The sequence below is a fragment of the Spermophilus citellus genome, assembly GCF_964194105.1.
Source record: "Spermophilus citellus genome assembly, chromosome: 16".
Taxonomy (NCBI): Eukaryota; Metazoa; Chordata; class Mammalia; order Rodentia; family Sciuridae; genus Spermophilus; species Spermophilus citellus.
In genome coordinates, this window is record NC_138196.1 from 57,348,832 (window position 1) to 57,369,650 (window position 20,819).

Genomic DNA, 20,819 nt, shown 5'->3' on the forward strand with positions numbered 1-20,819 from the left:
AGAGGAAGGATTCCTATGAGACTTGGTCATGCTCTGTGCTTCCAAGTGTTAACCTAGATGTAGCAGTTTCTTTGTTGGTGTTATTAGTTACTTAATTCATCCTTATTATGATTTTACTTCTTATTTCACTAGAAGCAGAATTAATCCAGAGTTACTAATTATTTACTTATGGCGGCAATGAGTGCTGAAATTTTTCTCACTTTTAAAATTGATCTAATAAATTTAGATTATTTATATTTATCTTAATTTAGAATTAAGATGATTTTTTTAATGACACAAAGGAATGTGCCTTTAAACTGGACAACAGCCTGGTGTGTGGCTGGTTACTTGATTTTAATTCTACTATATAAAATTGTTGTTCATAAAGTTCTTTAAAGTGTGTGTGTTTATGGGTGTGTAATAGAAATAACAACTCTTGGAGAAATCTCTTTCTTTTAGGATAGGATGTCAAACCTATTTCTAAACTCTTACAATATTTTATGGATTGATAATTAATTCTAAGTTTATAGTTTATACAAAAAGCATTTTTGAATTTATTCAGCTGACTTTCTGAGTCTTTTGACATTCAATTACATATAAATGGAACACATAGTTAATTCAATTGAAAACCCATTTAAAAATGGGGCAATTTTGGCTGCTATGATGACAAAAATCATATTGAAAGTGAGTCTATCAATTTCTTTAAGTTTGACAGTTTAAGTCTGAAATGTAATGAGATTCCTAAATTAATCAAGTATGCCAATCATATATCTAGTTATTTTGGGGAGTGTTGTAATTACAAATATTTGATCACCTTTTCAAACCATTTTGTTTGGGGAAAAAACTGCTCAGAATGCAATTAAGACATACTTTGTGGGATTGCAAAACACATACCAGGAGAAATGTTAACACACAGAGAAAATGCCAGAGCCACTTCGTTTCCTGTTGTTAAGCAAGCAAAGAATTACTTTCTGTAAAGAAAAAAAAAGAAAGAAAGAAAGAAAGAAAATCCACTGTGTGTGTGTGTGTGTGTGTGTGTGTGTGTGTGAACTATGTATTCATGCGATTTATTAATTCTTAAAACTTTTATAGATTTTAATTTACTTGGCTGTTTTTTTCTGTCACAATCTTTAGCTCTTCCTCCCTACTGGATCGTCTCAAAACAAAACACATGCATCCTTGACCTTAGTTTTTTTTCCCTGTTCCCCTCTCATCTCAAGTTTCTTATAAAGAACAATCTGCCATTGCAATCCCAATTCCTATTCCAGACTGCTGCCATCAGGTGCCTAACTCTTTCTGTGCTGAAATTTCTTACCAAAGTGAACTCTACCATTTTAAATCTCTATATTGATTACAAGTGGTTTTATAAAACAAAGAACAAACAAACAAAAAAAACCCTATTTTTGTTATTCTCCTCTTTTCTGTTTTTCTTTGTATTTCTGTTTCTCTCTTCTTTATCTCAGTCTCTTAGAATCTGTTCCATAATGAGCATAATTCCTAGATGTCCTCCCTGAGTGATGTCACCCTAAACCTTTGAACTGGATCTCACTCCTGTGATTATGTCATGTTAGTGGCACATGGAGGTTATCTGGTTATCTGGGTAGATCCAAACTAACTACATTAGACCTTTCAAAAAGAGGTCTTTTTTCTGCTGTTGGCAGAAGGAGAGATTTGATAATCTGTGTCTGGCTTGAAATAGAGAAAACTATTTAAGGTGGAGAGCAGGTGGCTACTGGAAGCCCAGGGCAGCTCCTAGCCAACAGACATTGAATTCAGTCTCAGGAAATCAATTCCTGAGCAGAGGTTGCCAGCCACACCATGTGGTATTCTGACATACAGAACTGTGAGTTTTTGAGCAGGTGTTGTTTTGAGTCACTCAGTCGGACAATTTATTAAACAACAGTAGAAAACTAATACATACACTTTATTAGGATAATGCTATTTTTTTTGTCTACTTTCATTTCATGAACAAACTCATACTTTATCCATGCTTGAAAAACCACCTGAATAGTTTTAAGCATCAAATGCATAGCTCTGTCTTTGAACTCTAGATTTTATATGGATTGCTTGTTACATGTCTATATTTGACTATGAAAGAGATGACTCATATTAAATTATTCTCAAAATGAAAATATAAACTCACCATCTTTACAACTAGTTCCTCTTCTTATATTGTGAAAAATAATGAGTAATAAACATTGCTACCAGTTGTCAGAGTTTCATATTGTGAATTTTTGTTCCAAATTTCAATTGATTTCAAACAAAATTGCCTAGATAATGAATTCACTTTTACAGTTTACAGCCTATATTATTGGAGGTTTGCTTTCAACATACATGTAGAAATTAAAGTTACTAAAGTACAATAGACTTAAAAAAGTACTTCCAAAATATATTATATAATGTATAAGAAGAATATGTGATTGAAGTCATCTAAGGTTTCAGGTCTGATTTCACTGATAATACCTCTCTCTGATATGGCTACCAATCCCCAATCACTGTAAATAAACATAAAAAGCAAATAAAGAAAAGGAAACTGAAAGCCACAAAAAAAATTACTATACAAGAAAATTCTTTGTGTATAAATACTGAAACATTTGCTTAGTGAGAGTGTCTGAAGGAAGTAATTTTACAACTTTAAATTTCGAACACAATAAATATTGAATAATTTAAATAAATCAAATGGACAATATATGTGTATTCTGAAATTTTAAAGAATATTTTATAGACTGCTGAATCCTAAGTAAGCAGCTAAGCTTTCTTTACAGTTTCTTTTCTACCAAGCTTACTGAGCCAAAGATCAAAAAATAAAATAAAATAAAATAAAGAAAAGAAGAAAAAAAACCAGAAATCTAGATCCTGAGCTATATGTGATGCAAGTTTCAGATATTGAGTTCATGGCTTACTGATTTCCGACTAGCAGTAGTTTCTTATTTCATTCTCTATGAGTGGTTTCATAATTAAATGAGACCAGAGATGATTTTAACATCCCAATAAGTTAGTTGCTCAGCAGAATTAAGGCGTTCAGAAACTTAGGACTATAGTGATTTTTTTCCCTTTGAAATAGATAAAGCTCAGATAGTTTTTGGTAATAATGAAAACATTTGGGGGTTTTCTAGTGCCTTCCCCTTTCATTTCTCAAAAAACCTCTGAGTTAGAGGATTTGGAAATTCTCTAAGCACAAACATACTGGGTCTTCTAATATAAGTCTATTATTTCCTTTCAACTAAGGGAGCCACATTACTACTTTCCAAGCTTCAAAACAAGGTCTAAGAGTTAAACTGTGACTGATTCCTAATTGTACAGAATTTTTCGGTGAAACATGAATTTATTCAGAAAGCAGAGCATAGGTGATTGGTCCAAATTTGTACTTTTTGCATAATCCCTCTATCAAGCTTTTTCATGTAAAAAGTCATGAGGTGGAAATAAGTACTAGGTATAATTAGGTGTTTCCTCATGTCCATAAATTGTTATGAAAAAATAAATTTTGTGAGGACAGTTTTAGAGTTATGAGAAAGTAGGGAAGATAAACATAATGTATATTAAATATAGCTTTTCTGTCCAGGTTCTGTATATGGTTAGCATCTCATATAAGTATGATATATTTGATATGATTAATGAAATATTATTAACACATTAATAGTTTATGTTGCTTAACATTTTCTTGTTTCAGGATTCTCTATTATATTTAGTTGTTTTGTTTCTTTGGAATTTTTTTGCACTAGTAGAATTGAATTCAGATATATTCTATCTCAGAGATACATCCTCAGCCCTTTTTAAATTTTATCTTGAGATGAGGTCTTTCTAAATTGCTGAGACTGGAGTGGAACTTGCAAATCTTCTGCCTCAGTCTACAGAGTCACTGAAATTACAGGCATGAACCAAGCACCCAGCTCTGTAAACTCTTCTCGACTGTCACAATTTCATAGACTTTCCTTGTTTTTCATGACCTTACTAGTTTTCAGAATTACTGCTCTGGTATGTTGTAGAATGTTTACCAATTGGGATATACTTATTGTTTTCTCATGAGTGGATGGAAGTTTGGAGTTTGGGGAAGATGACTATGGAGGAAGGTACCAATTGTGTTCTGCCACATCATGTCAAGGTTACAAGACAATCAACATGACATATCAATGTTGGTACGAACCTTGATCATTTCAAAGAAGTCATGTTTGTCAGGCTTCTCCATAATAATAGCACTCATTTTTATCCATTTCATGCTAAACTTGGAAGAAAGTTATTATAAGAAGTGCAACAAATTTTTATAAATTTTATTGAATTATGATACAAAATATAAAATAAATATATAAATGCATATAATTTATATCATGAGTATATAAATATATATAAATGAATCCATACTGATATAATAAATTATCAAATAAATAAATAGGGGGAAAAATCATGAGTACAAAAGAATTCCACATAACATATGTAGATACTCCTTGCTCAAGGGGATGAAGCTTAATTCCACGCTCTTAAGTGGCCTTCCTTTTGATTTTTTTTCAGTGTTCTTCTTTGTAACATATGTCTAAGCATTAAAATGTGCTTAGATGAAAGAACAGCTACAGTGTTGGCTGAGATTTTCCACAATAAAATCAGTTCAACTTCATATGTAAACATTCTAATGACCCCAAAGGACTGTATTTACTAGTGATGCTGCAGAACATTTAAGACAAAGAAATATATAAAAATGCTTGGAAAAGTAAGACATACAGTATATTTTGAAAAATACTTTCATGGGCATATTAAACTCTAAAGGATAGAAACAAAAATGTAAGAAATCTACAAAAACACTAAATAGTATAACTGAAATTTTGAAATTCCCAAGAGGTAGAGGAAAAATATCTCTTTCATAAATTGAATTTTGGAACTTAGAAAATATCATCAAATTTATCATATATGTTATTTTTCAACTTATGCATATACTGGTAAAGATATATGTTCAAATATACACACACATACATGCATACAACATGTATTGGAGATTGTGTATGCTTTCGCTGTGTGTATGTGTATACATACATGTAAATGAATGTGTTTGCATATGTCTGAGAGAATGAACTTGCTAGGTCCTTATAAGAATAAGGTAGTTTGCTAAGTTGCTTGATTAATTCCTAGGAAATTTTATATAATGAAAAAAAAACATGTCTTCCCTGTGAAATTACAAAATTTATGATGCTTTAGCAGATAGTATCATTCTACCTATACTTAATATTAATAATCATCATTCTCTCATGCATATGTATCACTATATTTTATTTATTTATTTATTTAGGTACCAGGGATTGAACTCAAGGGCACTCAACCACTGAGCCACATTCTCAGCCCTATTTTGTATTTATTTAGATACAGGGTCTCATTGAGTTGCTAAGCACCTCGCCATTGCTGAGGCTGGCTTTGAACTCATGATCCTCTTGTCTCTGCCTCCTGAGCTACTGGAATTACAGGCTTGCACCACAGTGTCCAGCATATTACTATATTTTATTGAATGCAAGTAATTTAAATAATATTCACCATGTTTTAATAAAATAATTGGTAAATTTGATACTCTTAGGAAAATAATTTGTGATGTATAATGCACAAAATATCTGAGTATCAACCAATATTTGGATTATGTTTTAAATATAAATATGTACTTAATGATTTATAAAGGCATGTTAATTTCTTATATTTAAGTTCATGTAAAAGTTTTCCAGTTATGTAGGGGATCTTATTTTGAAAGTTTTCAGCATTTTGAATCTTACTGATTTGAAAATTGATATGAGGACACAAAACCATCTATGTGGTTGACGATACATTTTAAAAACTACAAACACATATTGTCAAAAATGAAACATGAATCTTTACACTGGCTGCAATATGATTCACTTGAAGAAAATATAAAAGCACTGAAGCTGATGTGCAAGTTAACTTCAGTTTTCTTCTCTTAGCAGGGTGGTTAGGGAATTAAAAAATCAAAAACAGTGGTCTCTTAGGCACATAATGTTTATAAGTTCAAGATTTTGTGTACTCAGAATTTTTTCGAAATGACATAATCTTGCTCAAAACATCACCCAGGAACCCATTTGCTCTCACAAGAGACTTTTTAATTAACAGTCACATCTGTGCTGTTACACTATATTTTTGCAAAGCTAGCAACAACTTAAACCACATTATTAAATAATGAAAAAATGTATAAATCTCAATGGACTTGTTTAGTGTTTCAAGAGCCAGAAGGAGTGATCCCTATGCCTCTAGGGTTTGGGCTTGAATTACTTGAATTTTTTGTAATGATGTTATTAAATATTTAATAGTATAATATTTTGAGCACCTTTCAAATATAAATGGCATTAAAAATTAACCTGCTTAAACTATTAAAGGTTACCTGAGTAAATTTGATTAGAAGTCTGTTTCAAATCTCTTTAAAGTAGCAGTTATGGTAGAAGATGAAGTTTTTCAAGAAACAAATAAATCAATAACTTCATTTTAAAATAAGATATATATTAAAAAATGAAAGTCAAAATTATGTAGGGTTGGAGATTGTGTAGAAAGATTGAAACTGATTACTTTTTATTGCTATGTTATCCTCATCTTATTTGTGGATTCAGCATTTATCTAAAAATTAATAATCTCTGGATTATTACATAGTTTTATATATAGCATAAGATTAAATATCTGCTATATTTTCCTTCATTTTCACAGTTTACTTATTATTTATTTACTTTTCACCTATCATACTATTTTCTAGCCATGTACTGAAAATGTTGACTGGAAATTTCCCATGTGATTTTTTATTTTTAAATTAGAATCCAAAACCAAACTTGTGAATTCATGTCTAATATTTGATTATAAATATTGAAATAAGCAAATATGGAATCTATATTTATTCAGTAAATTCTTTCTTTTAAAAATATTTCCTGAGTTAAAAACTGTATTCTGTACTTACCAAGTACAGTATGTTAGTGATATAATGAGGTACCTATTGATTATATTAATATTAGTTCTTATTTGGAAAAGTATAATTGTACACAGTGGAAAGCACTTAATGTTCCATCAAGTATTTTGTATCATTTTGTGGAAAATCGTTGAAGCTGTACTAAACTTTAAATGACATGCAAATCCGAGAATTAATTACAATAGATTTCATGGAACAGTAAAGCAGAACTTAAAAAAAAATCTATTGTTTTTCAGGAGGATTTGAATAATACAATTTACTTTTCCTTGATATCACTGGAGGCCAGGAAAAGCTGATTTAATTTTATAATACTTCCCCTTTTATAAATGAAATATTTAAAATATGTCAGCCAACTCTGGTTATTTAATGATTTATATGAAAAATTTAGTGCTGTGTATACTATTATTCCTTTCCTAAAAAACAAAACAACAATAACAACAACAACAAAAAAAAACGGAAAAGGGATAGTGGACTATGGGGTTCTTTAATTTAGAATAATGACTGTATGAGAGTCTGATGTTTTTCATGACAGTTGTGAGGTTTGTAACTGATATTCTTTAAATCAATGTATACAAAACATTTCCATTTATACAAAGTGCACTTGAAGTTAGACTACGACTTTTCCTTTTCTTCCTTTTGAAATACTTCTTTTAAATTACACTTTCTATTTATGTATTCATTAAACAAACCTACACAATGTTTTATTATGTCTAGACACATATTACAAATTTTCATTTAAATGAATTATGCAACATCATGTCTCTCTTCTTGCAGAATTCAGAATTGCAAATGATCATATACACCATATAATTGAGATTTGGACTATTAAATGAATCTCATCTTCAAAATGAAACAGACTTCAGAGTGACCTGAGCCAGAAAAAAAAAAGGGGGGGGGATTAGCCTTAGATTTAAAAACAAAAACAAGAAACGGACAAAAGATCCCATCTTCCTCTCAGAAAACAGAGAAATAAACATAATTGTTTCAGATGCAGTTTAAGGTTATATGTAATCACATATCCCTGATGGCTCGGGGATGTGTGAGACACATAGAAAATTAAAGCCATCGAATATTTTACAAAGCTGACTAAGAAAATGGAAAATTGCTGAAAGATTATAAACTGATGTCAGAGTCCCCGAATCCTCAGTGACCCCCATTGGCAGAGCTGTGTGATTTTCCAAGATAGGGCTGAGCAGCTTGGATAAAGGAGAAAGGTTCAATGATTGTAGTATTAATACAGGAATGAGGTATATGGGACAATTTCTCCTAGGAAAAAGGGAATTTTACAAATAATCAAGAATGTGATTGGAATGATAGAACATATCGTCAGATTGTCCAGTTTAAGAAAAAAAAAAAAGGTCAAGCAATAAATGGTTTGGAGAAATTAGAAGAAAATGGTCCTGGGTATAACAATAGGGCTGATAAGCAGAAGTGGTTGAAGGGAAAGCTTGAACAAAATTGTGTGATAAAAAGTACTTAGCAAAAAAGAGTACAGGACTGTGACATTGAAGAGTCATGAACAGTTTTAGACTGCTTTGAACATAGCTGTAGATGAAGGCCATTGGAAGTTAACACGTATTTCTCACAAACTCTCCAAACCTCAGTTTCCCTGTATGATGAACAGTAAAATAATGTGGTTGACTGAAGTGTTGTAATAATTAAACAATAAAAAGTAAGAGATTAACACAGCAATGGGCAATTGATTTAAAATGTTTAATGTATGAATGCAATTTTTGATCAATTATTATATTTTTTTCCTTTAAAAAAACCCTGAAGATTGAACCCAGGGGTGCTTTACATTGAGTTATATCCTGTTTCTTTCTGTTTTTAAATTTTTATTTTGAGAGAGGGTCTCACTAAGTAGCTGAAGGTCTCCCTAAAATGCCCAGACTGGACTGAAACTTGTGGTCTTCCTGCCTTAACCTCCTTAGTCACTGGGATTACAGGTGTGTGCCACTGCTCCTAGCTACACTGCCCCCAATTATTATCTATTATTGATATTGATCTCTCTTTCTCTCTCTCTCTCTCTCTCTCTGGATCACTAAAGGATCTAAATTATTAGTATTCCTTTTCATTTCATTTGCATAATTTTATGCTGCAAATGACATATTATCTCTGTCTGATACCTACTTTCCAGCGGATTTCTGTGTTTTTCTGAATTCATTTCATCTATTCTTTCACAAGAATGTATCAGTATCAAACTCATCTCACTTTTTGTGTCCAGTGCCTTGGCCACTAGCCAAGATGTAAAGCCTGTCAGACTTTCTGAAATCTCTGTTTGGTCTCTGGGGATCCAGCCCACGGTGGTTTGTTTAATGATTTTACATGTGCCAAACACCTTCTCCAGGTATTGTAGGTTGACTCTTTACATTAATTAGTTTCACATTCCTGGTCTCATTTTTTTAGTTACCAGCAAGCCTGTAAAGAGGTTCCTCTTCCCATTGTTGGGCAGACTGCTCTGCCAGCGCTGTGAACTCAATCATGTAAAGAAGCAAGAGTAGAGTTAGTTTCTCTATCTGGATTCAGCAATTTCACATCTATCAGTGAAGTTTTATTTTTTTTTGTAGCTTGCTCAAGTGCTTATTTTTTTCCTATTATATTTTTTATTAAAACGATTTCTGTTTCCGGCCTGAAGTCAAACTAGAAATAATTATTGACTGATTTCTCCACCATTAACTTTGAGAGTCTCTTACATGTTGCTCAGCCATTCAGTTGTAGATTTATTAATTACAGAATGCATTTCATATACTTTTTCTGGTTCTTTTAACATCTCTTCTGTCTTCTTGAAAACCTTGGAACTAGCATATGGAAATACTATTAGCCAGATGTATAAACTAGAATGAAAAATTCATGATGGAATCACAGCACTCTTTGGATCACTGTGACTATCACTTTTACAAAATACATTTCAATGTCAAACTCAATTCCTTCTTTGATTTGTTCTAAAATAGTGAGTTTTTCAGGACAAGATGGTTTTTATTAACTCTTTCGGCTCACTGGGGTTCCATTAAAAATAGTGCTTTAACAAGTGAGAACCAAGGAACAAGAAATAGTATAAACTTTTGATGGTGCTTTGTTATTAGCCACATTTCCATTCGTAGGGTGTATTTAGTGTTGTAATTAAGTTGCTCTCAGGTGTACTAAGCAGTACCCTGGAGATATAAAAGTGACATCTTCTAAAGGTGCCTAGTTGGTGACCAAAGAGCAGAGAAGACACCATGAAAATCAGATCATTATATTGACCCCTGCTTTGCCATTTTTTTTTCTCTCCCTGATCGTCTATTTACTGCTAAGCATTCTGAGTATATAAATATACTAGCTTTTCAATTTTGTTAGTTGAATATTAGTAGACATATTTGATCTTCTTGTGGTAATTTCTTTGGCTCAACAGGCAGCCAATTATACTGTAGGAAATAGCAACATAGCATCATAAACAAGCTACGTGTGTATTCCAGTTTTAAATTATTTGTCTTTAAATTCAATGAAAGTAATGTTAATGTTGAGATCTCATGAGGAAACATACTTTCTGAAGCATTTCCTCTGATCTCTAATTCATTTTATTTTTCTTTATTACTTTAACATTGAAAGTGCCTCATTAGGGTAAGCAGCACCAATATATTAATGTAAGGATGTAAGTAATGTAAAAGTCACTGTCCAAGGTACAAATACATATCAAATAATTTTAATTAGAGTAATGGAACTAGGGAGGCATTTCAGAAGATGGAACCTCTAAGTCTGTTAAAATGAGAGTAATTTAGGTACAGCCCAGTACTATCTCTTCTCAGCATACATATGATGAAGAGAATGAGAGAAATTTAATTTTCTGTTATAATACATAATATTTTATGTTCAACAAAATGTTTATTTTAACATGAAGATTTTTCCTTTAATTTATATTGTTTTAAAAATTCTGTCTACAGACAGAAAACCTTTATTTTACTGGAGGGAAGTTTTGGCCACATTTTATTTGTAGATTACGGAGCACGAAAGGATAGCAATTTCACTAAGGAGTATATAATAATTCTTATTTTCATATTCAGATAGATTAATTCATTATCTATGGAAAGCAATTTCATAATTTAAATTCAGTCTGTCAGTCATGGGACTATTTGCTATGGCTGTTTCACTGGACTATGGAGGTATTTTCATTGAGTGAGAAATTAACATAGATTCCCTGGAAAAGGCACATTCACAAGAAAAGTTGGGAGTGCCAAGAAGATCTGGCTCAATAAACAAACAGCTTATTCCAAAATGCTAGTTAAAATGTGATGGCAAGATGAAGGAACTGCCTACACAAGAAAAGAAGGGGGAAAAATGTGTCTGACTCATGGATTCGTTTTTGGAGCTAAAAACAACTTGATAATCTTGTGATATATTTCTTTTAAGTAAACTTGATTTTCAACCTTTATGCCTTACAGCATTATCCTGTGACCTGGGTCTGTAGAGCATAGAGATTCTGACATAGGCCTGGAATATTTGAGGTACTCATTCTACTTCCTGTTTGGTCTTATTCTTCCTATCAGACTCCAGGGACATTGCCAACCCAGGAAGCACACCCTTCCCACTAGAGACAAGGTACAGGCATTCTGTGCCGAAAAATAGGCATAAGGTTGTCTCTAGAGGCTTTGCTAGCTTCTCTTCTGAAGGGTCCTAAAAGAGGTTAGAGTATCCATGAAAGTACAATCGAATACCAGGGATTTATTCAAAAGGTGTTTGTGACTATATAGTGTCTATACAGCAGGAAGTGCTTGACTGGGTGGGCTGGAGGATAGGACTACCCACTTGTCAGTGGAGGATACATTTCAAGACCCCCAGTGGGTATCTAAAACCATGAATAATACTGAGCCTTACATATATTATGCTTTTTTGCCTTTACATATATACCTATAATAAAATTCAACATATAAATTAGTCATTGTAAAAGATTAATAACAATAACTAATAATAAAATAATAGCATGCTACAATTAAAATTATTTAAAATGTTTACATTATTTATTTCTAGAATTTTCCATTTAATACTTTCAGACCATGGTTGATTGCAGGCAACTGGAATCACAGTAATGGGGACTGCTATCTATGCATAAATTAAAGAAGGGTCCTTTGTGGTGCTGCGCAGAACTGTGGGATAAAAGGAGACTAGGGATATAAAAGCCTTTTAGATGAAAATGAAAGTAAATTTGTCAAAATAAGGACTTAGAAAGTATTTAACTTAATAACTTGTCATATGACAAATATTTGGACATATGATATGTCATTTTTTCCATTTTACTTCTTTCCTGGGACTGTGAATGATAAAGACTTGTCCAATATTATTTTCTTCCAACTAGAAATGCTATAGAGTATGGTTTTGGTTGAGTTATGCTATACTCATATTCTGAGTCACATATTATTTCTGGCCTGTATATATGTGTGCTTTTCTGTACCATATTCATGTCTGCCCTTTAAAGAGGTTTGGTGATACAGCATCTCTAAAAGAGTACTCCATTATATTTTCTAAAATTTTTTACTGACACCCCTTTTGTAATATTGGCATTTTCTTCACATTATCAGCATCAGCAGAAGATTTCAAACTGTTTTAGCAAAGGTAAAGGAAAGGAAATGACATCATCGTGACACTTTCTTACTTAGCCCATGGGGGATTGCAGAATGTGCTCTAATTTAAGAAATTTTAAAATATGAGTGTCTGGGTGTGTGTACACGTGCACTAGTAATTGGTGAAACGACTTCATTGATTTGATACATTCTAACACTAAACTTGAAAAAAAAATCATCAGACATGCTCTTTTAGCTGATTCCTATTTTCTGACTCTTGCATATTTTAATGTTCTTCTTTGCCTTTCTCTTTTCCTCCCTATCCTTCCTCTTTCTACTTTTCATTATAAATTGGAAATGTCTTTGGGGACATTTATTTTCTTATAATGCATATGACTCACAAATACATGACTCATTATTAGATATTTTGAGATATGACTGAAAATGTCAAGGTTTTAGTGCTCAATTTATGTTGAACATGCAACTTTTAGATAGTCAACTAATAAGTAATAGCTTATTTAGCTAAATTTGATTATTTGGCAAACAATTATTTTGTATATAGTTTAGACAGAATTAATTCTCTTTGTCTAATAAATGTCTTACAAGGGCTTAGATTTGTGTTAAGTAAAATTGTTGTGTTATTTCATCGAATGTCAATTGTAGATTTCATGGTATTAAAAGAAGATATATTTTCACTGAGTTATTAACCAAAAATTACAATTTTAAACCTTTTTTTGACTTTTCCTTGGGTCTTAAACTTGGTTATCTCATGGATTTCTCCTAATTAATCAATATGGTCTCCTTATTGTTGCATATTTTTGATAATACGTATGCCTTTTGCTCCATCTTTTGTCATTTTCCTCATTTTCTGAAGTTGAACTACAACGCTGGTCATTTTAAAATTCTTGTTGACCTCTATAGTACCACTCTCTCCACTTTTCTGTTCCATTAAGCATCTTACGAAGGTTACTTTTCTCAAGTCTCTACATTGTTTTCCTCTTTGATAAGTTGATTGAAGATGAACATTTGGATTATTTTAAGTTTTTGTTTTAAATTATTATAAACAAAGCAGGTATGAACTTTAATGTGCAGGAATTTGTGAGAGCATAAGTTTTAATTCCTCCAGGATAAATGCTCAGGAGTGCAATTGCGGTATCTAATTTTATAAAATCTGAACAAAGTGTTTTCCAAGATAACTAGCTACCAGTGTACATGACCTCTATGAATGCTTCTTCTCCTGTGGCAATAGCACCTGTGAATATGATAGAAACCAGTCCTGTAATGTGGCCAACGAAATCATGCTGATGTAATTAATGTCCCTATCAATTAACTTTAAGCAAATCCAAAGTGAGATTATTCTAAATAAACCTGACATAGTGGAGCTCACCAAAACAGATTAAGAAAAGGTATAGATTTTTCTGTGAACTAGAAGGAGAAAACATTGTGTTGTTGATGGGCCATATGACAATGACTCAAAAGTGGCCACTAGAGGATAAATGTAGACTTTAGTCAACAGCTAAGAAGAAAACAAGGACCTCTTTTTCATATCTACAAAGAACTGATTTTTTTTTCAATAACCTGAGAAATTTTGAAAAAAAAATTGTCCTAAATCCAGTCTCTTATGAGACTACAAGAGACCTATTTTAACATTGTGAGACCTGAGCAGAAGTCCTGCATAATAAAGAATGTGACTGCCTTTGTCCTCAGTTTCCAAGAAGTAGCCTCTTTGTTATTCATGGTGCGCCCTTTAGATTACAGCTGATAGTTTACATTAGCAAGGTGACTCATATTGGGCCCCTAGATAGTCTATGTTAAGGCATGGACTTGAAATGAGGTCTGGTCAAGTTAAAGACCAACCACATGGTTAGAGAGTTGACCCCTTGAGCCATGTAATATCAACTCTACTATTGGAGCACGTGAGGGACTGGAGATGGAGTCACATGTTAAATGATTCAGCTGTCATGACAACATAGTGAAGCCATAGGAAAACCTTGGGACACCAATGCTTGAGTGAGCTTTCCTGATTGGCAATACTCTGATCATGATAATGCGTCAGTGCTCTTGGAGAATAAAGCATCTTGACTCAATGGAAGTTTCACATTTAAAATTCTTCTAGACCTCACCTCATGTGTCTTTCCTTTTGGTTGTTTGTGATTTGCATCTTTTGCTACATTAAATCAGTAATCATAAGTATGGGATTTTTTTTAGTTTTTTAAAACATGCTGGTAAATATTGAACTTGAAGGGATATAGTGGTCAATCCCAGACTTTGTAGCCAATTGAACAAAAATAAAGTTAGCCTGGGAATCTCCAATTATATAGACACCAGCTACAATTGAGGGCAGTCTTATGGAGTGCTGTGTCCTTAATCTGTGAAGTTAGGCCCAATTCTGGGTAGGTGGTGACAGAAGTCACTATAGGATCCATCTATTACATGCTAGGCCCCTGACAAACACAAACTATGAGATAATAAATTGTTTTCTTTTAAACTGTAAAGTAAGTGGTAAACTGTTACAATAGAGAAGTAATAAAATGACTATCTCATTTTACATTTCCACCATTAATTGTAAAAATGAGAAAAAGATAAGTATGGTAACATTTCAGCATAGAATGCCTGTGCCTTGTCTCCAGTGGGGAGGGTGTGCTTCCTGGGCCTGGCAGGAAGAATAAGACCAAATAGGAAATAGAGTGATACCTCAAACATGCCAGGCCTATGTCATTATTATTCTTTAAAACTCCATTAATTTTCTCATATTATTATCTATAAATCTTTTAATCGAAATAATAATGCCAATATTGAGAGTAGTTAGGAGATAATAAAATGCAATTGTTTATAGCAATGTTAGTCAATCTGACTATTAAAAATGTTTAATTACACATTTGAATGAGTGTGAAGTACTCATAAGTATGGAACTTACATCTTGCCTTTGAAAGGTAACAGCATAAATCAATCTATGTTGAATAATAAAAGTCAAACTACATATTAAAAAATATAAAATCACCAGTAAACATCTGAATGAAAATTTGTCTATAAATAGAAGAAGTGATTTGCATCACTTGTAAATTTTATTACACTAATATTCAAACAAAAGAAAATAAGACTAATTTGATTACATCATGTAGCTTCAATAATCAGTTAACACATGTCTAAGGATGTATTATCTATACCAAGCCTGATTCTGGAAACCTTATTTTTTTATTCTTCTGTGAAGAATTTTAATATGTATCTATAAATCTTTAATATTAATATCTTTTTAAAAAAGTTTTTTTTTAAAAAAAGCATTAACACAAATCACTATTATACTTATTTAAAAATAATTCATATTGAATATTCAGTAGTCCATGTTTCCCCAATTGTCTTAAAAGTTCCATTATGTTTATTTTATTTGAATCAAATTCAAGTAAAATAAACCTATTTAACCAGCTAACACACCCACACATGTGCCCATAAGTATATATGCTTACACACACACACACACACACACACACACACACAGTGTTTCTCCAGCTTCTTATTTATTTCTTGCAATTTGTTGACAAAAAATGTCTTTTTTTTTCAGTAGAAGTATGTAGTTGATTATGTCTTCATCCAATTGGATAACACCTTTCTCTGACATCTGTATTTCTGTAAATGGGAAGTTGATTGTAAGCTTTTCATCAGACTCAAGCTTAACATTTGAAGCAGTAACACTTCCTTAGAGGCATTGTGTTCCTTTACCAGATGGAAAATTTGTTTGAGTAGTCTCTTTTTTTTTGTGATGTTAGCAGTGGTCATGATTAATATTTATATGCCCTTTCACTGATTGATTTATTAAAGTGAATTTAGTAATGCTTAAAATGGTGGGTCATATTTCATTGATAATCATAATTTTCAGCAATAATTTTTCCAGTAGTCACTAGATCAAATGTATATTTCAGTTTATCCATGACAGAAATATTATTAATTTTTATGATTATTTATATCACTTATATCCTATTTTAACAGCTGGTTCTAATAAGTGCATTTCCTTTGAAAACATATTGTATTATGAGAATGTATATTATAAAATATGGTTTATTTTGAATACCAAAATGATTCAATATTTTAGAGAATACCAATTGATGTCTTTCATATCTTGAAGTTTAAAATAAATTTTAAAGGTTTAATGATTAAATAAATAGAAAGTATATTTACTTTAGGATTTTTACTTTAGAAAGTATTATTTACTCTAGGATTTTGTTTATAGTCCAAATCTATTAAAATGCAATTAATATTATAAAAAATATTATACTTTTTAAAAGTGAGGAACTTTTTGTGATACTTAACATCTTAATTTTCTGATGAGAATTCTCTGATTTTTTCTGCATATCATCATTTCAATTATTATTTGAGTTAACACAAGGGTATGTCTTTAATGATGATGCTAAGCAAAACTGTGAAGTGAAATATGTCCATCATGCATCTTAGTCCCATTTTTCATATGGAAGCAGTCCTTCTGGCATTTATAGCCTAGTCCTTTGTTCTAAGTCTTTAATATACTCTATGCCCTTGTTCTACATCAAAAGGTCTTAGAACACCACCAAACTCTTGTTTTTGTTTCTTTTTGTCTTTTGACTACTTTTGTCTAATATTGTTTTATGCCTTAAATGACACACTGATATCATACCTTCACAACACAACATTGATTAAAGTTTAACTCTAAATTAGCTTGCATGCACATTCTGACCTAAAAGTAATCTTTAGCGTTTTAAGCTTTATAAATAAAAACACACTTCATTTTATTAAACAATTTTCTATGAGGGTCATGTTGTTATATATCTTCGTGATAATTGCTGTCTTTAAAGGAATTCTCTAGTTAAATTTTTCTATAGCCTAATTCCATTTTAACCCCATATCTTACATTTACCAGTTACTAATGCTTCATATGACAGTACTACAGTGGAATTTTCAACAAAAGTATTTGTTAAATGTGAAATCTACCAGTTACTAACAGCAATTTACAAATCAATCATTCATCCTGCCTTCTATAAGAAGCTTATTATAGTTAGTGTTTTGGACAGTGAATTATATTAGCACTACCAGGCTAATAATGGATGTTCTGCTAAACCGTATGGATTACCTTTACTAAAATGTATACCTGTTTTTTAAAATAGAAAAAAAAATTCAAGAAGGCCATCTATCAAAACAAATGCTTCTGCATCTTGTTGATCAAATACCTAAGTGCTTCAGATCAATTATAACACTTTATACATTTACATGTTGAATTTTTATATAATGAACATAATGAAGTTGGTTATCACGAGCTTCATTTTCTCAAAAACACAAGTCAGTGAATTAGTTAAGCTACACATGTAGATGAACTGACTCCATTCACTAGTAAAATGAAGCTTATCATGGGGCTGACAGGGAGAAAGTTTATAAAAGTGTCAACCAAGAGTGATCAGCTCAGATTCCTATTGGCTTTATATAAGAATCTATAATTCTGGGGTAATCATAATCCACTACATCAGAATCTATGTGCTGGGTTCAGTAATATACATACTTAAGAAATCCTAAGGGGACATTTTGTTCACAGTACAGCTTTAGACCCAGGTTTCTAGCTGATTTAGATCTTTTAAAATTGTATTTTTGAGATAATTCGCAATTCAATTAAGGGTTCTTTTCTTCCAAAATTATTTTTAAATCATTAAATTGGTTATTATATAAGGGGAATAAATAAGTAGTTGAAATTTGAAAAATTTGAGTGAATACCCAAATATATATTGTACAGTTAAACAAACAAAAAAAGACAAAACTTTTTTTTAAAGGTCTTACAAATGGTATTTTGAAGGTTCAAATACTTATTAAAAATATATGCTATATATGTATTCATGAAAAGTATGTAGAATTATAAGTAAGTGAGATTGCTGGAGGGACCTTCATTTTTGCTTTTATTTTTAATCTGTTAAAATTAGCTTATATTCTTTGCATAATCATAAAAATAATATAGCACAGATTGATAAGTCTTTGCCATGTCATTAATAGTGACATATACTTACCATAATTTGGGATTTTATATAAACCATTTTTAAATATTTATATACTTTTCAATAACATAGCTAAATATTTTTGATACCCATAGAATTTAGATAATTTGCCCAAGGCATGCAGTTTGCAAGAAAATATCAAAGTAGAAATTTTATTTCATGAAACAAACATAGTATTTATTCTTCATGTTCCCTTTCCTACTTTATCTCCCCCATATATTGTTGTCTTTATTTTTTACTAATTAATTTTATATTTGTTATAAAATTGTACAAATGATTTGTGATTTTGCAAGCATTTTCTAAATAAAAATAATATAAACACATTTCTTTTTTTAGTTTTACCTGCTTCTTTTTTTAGTATTTATTTTATTTTATTTATATATGACAGCAGAATGCATTACAATTCTTATTATACATATAGAGCACAATTTTTCATATCTCTGGTTGTATACAATGTATATTCACACCAATTTGTATCTTCATACATGTACTTTAGATAATTATGATCATCACGTTCCACAATCATTTCTAACCCCAATCCCCCTCCCTTCCCCTCCAATACCTGCCCTATCAAGAGTTCTTCTATTCCTCCCATGCTCCCTCTTCCTGTCCCACTAAGAATCAGCCTCCTTATATCAAAGAAGACATTTGGCATTTGGTTATTAGGGACTGGCTAACTTCACTTAGCATTATCTTCTCTAACTCCATTCATTTACCAGCAAATGCCATGATTTTATTCTCTTTAATTACTGAATAATATTCCATTGTGTATATATGCCACATTTTTCTTAATCCATTCATTAATTGAAGGGCATTTTCAAGAGATTTATCCATGAAAAAGTTAGCTTCCTTTTTTTAAAGGAAGCCTTTTTTACAAAAGCTCTCATTTTGCCTGTTTTTAAAAAGAAAGCAATATACATAAATTTTAAACCTTACTGTAGGTATAGCTACTATTATCAATAAAATATCTATGTTTCTAAAACTTACAATTCATTGTTCATACAATTTCGCTTAATTCTTTCTACTGTGTGTAGAATCTTTGTGTTAATGCAATGTAATTGGGTTAATACTTATCCATTATTTAATATTTGTGTTTCTTATACTTGTTTTATAAACATGCATTAAGAAATATTTTGGTTAAGCTTATTTGTGTAAATGTATAAAAAGAATTTAAACTAAATTCAAGAAAAAGAGAATTTCTGAGTTAAAGTGTCTTTATAATATCATTTTAGTTATACATTATAGGTAATAAATATATTAATTGGTCAATGTGAGCTATAAGAAACAATCATTAATTTTACTTTTCCCTTTTTGTATCACTAAGGCAAAGATTTTTCTTTTAATTTTCACTTGCTTTTTTATACATTCATTTATTTAGTTTATTTTTTTTACATTTATTTATGTATTTATTTTTATGTGGAGCTGAGGCAGGAATATAATGCCTTGTGCATGCTATGCAAATACTCTGTCACTGAGCCACAGCCCCAGCACCTAATTTTCACTTGTTTTGATATTGTCTTTTCACAAAGACAATATTTAGTACCAGTTTGGGGGTTGGCTTTTTCATTATTAGTGATTATCAAAACTTATTTATTTTTAGGATGGAAATTTTTTTTGCATATTTAAATCAATTTTGTGTTTTTTCTTAGTTGTTTTCTGATATATAAGTAATTTTTTATATTTTTATTTAGTAAAATTTCCTGATCCCTTTTTATGAATTCTGGATTTTCCATTTTACTAGAATTTTCTTAAGATTTTAAAATATGTCCTATATTCCCTATACTTTTATCTGAAGTATCCTGCTACTTTCAAATCATTATTCAAATCCATACTTTTCTCAGATCTTTGTCAAACCAAGGAAAGAGACCCTAGACAAAATGTAATAGGTATCTTTTAACCCACTCATTTTGTTAGGTGTTACTTCCTTCTGAAAATTTCATTCTATTACCTTCCAAAAATGAACAAAATCTCAGAGATGGGCACTACATAACCTTTCCAACTAGTGATCCTCAAGGTGTGAGGACCCCCTCTACTGCTTAAGTTATCTATTAAATTTCAGTGAAACCCTTATCAGCCTGTTTTGATTTGTAGAAGCGTGTCTAGAGGGAGAGACTAATTCTTAGGCAGACTAGAAAAGATGTCACCATAAGATATGTATTGATTGAGAGAAACTTGATAAAAACCCAAGAACTATATGCAATGAGACAAAGTGTAAGTAGAGTGTGCTGGTAGTTAGAAATATCTGATCTTTTGGTTAACTATGTTGGAATTTTATAGCAATATTTCATCACATAGATTTTAAAAAAAAATCTCAGCCAAATATAAACGGTTTATGTACTGAAGAGATTTCCGGACTATATTCTGCCA